At 38.7% G+C, this 300-nt stretch overlaps 1 protein-coding gene across 1 annotated transcript in view; it reads right to left on the bottom strand.

Annotated features, from left to right (window-relative positions):
* The window catches only part of LOC116699098 (phospholipid phosphatase-related protein type 4), a gene marked incomplete at its 3' end in the record, with an annotated part of 127,033 nt that overhangs the window by 103,796 nt on the left and 22,937 nt on the right, over nucleotides 1-300 (bottom strand).

Below are 300 nucleotides of genomic sequence, written 5' to 3'. Positions count from 1 at the left end.
AAAATGAATGACTTCCGGTAACTTTAGTTGGTGGTGGTGTGAATGTCCGGTAGGGCGTAAGTCCGTTGGATGCCCTCCACAATGACTTGCTTTAAGGTCAAAAGGACACAGTGGTTTTGTTTAATGTGATAATCTTAACTCTCCTGTCAGTTTACTTTTATTTTGCGAAAGTATTTTCTTTTTGCTCTCTGTAATTCCGTTTATTTTTATAACACTATTTTGTCGTACTGGCCTTACTTGGGGTGAACAATAAAGACCCCATAATTTCAACATCATCTCGGACTCACCTTGTGTGTTTTC

Source organism: Etheostoma spectabile, chromosome 12, assembly GCF_008692095.1.
Source record: "Etheostoma spectabile isolate EspeVRDwgs_2016 chromosome 12, UIUC_Espe_1.0, whole genome shotgun sequence".
Classification (NCBI taxonomy): domain Eukaryota; kingdom Metazoa; phylum Chordata; class Actinopteri; order Perciformes; family Percidae; genus Etheostoma; species Etheostoma spectabile.
This window is presented reverse-complemented; position numbering and strand designations above follow the sequence as displayed.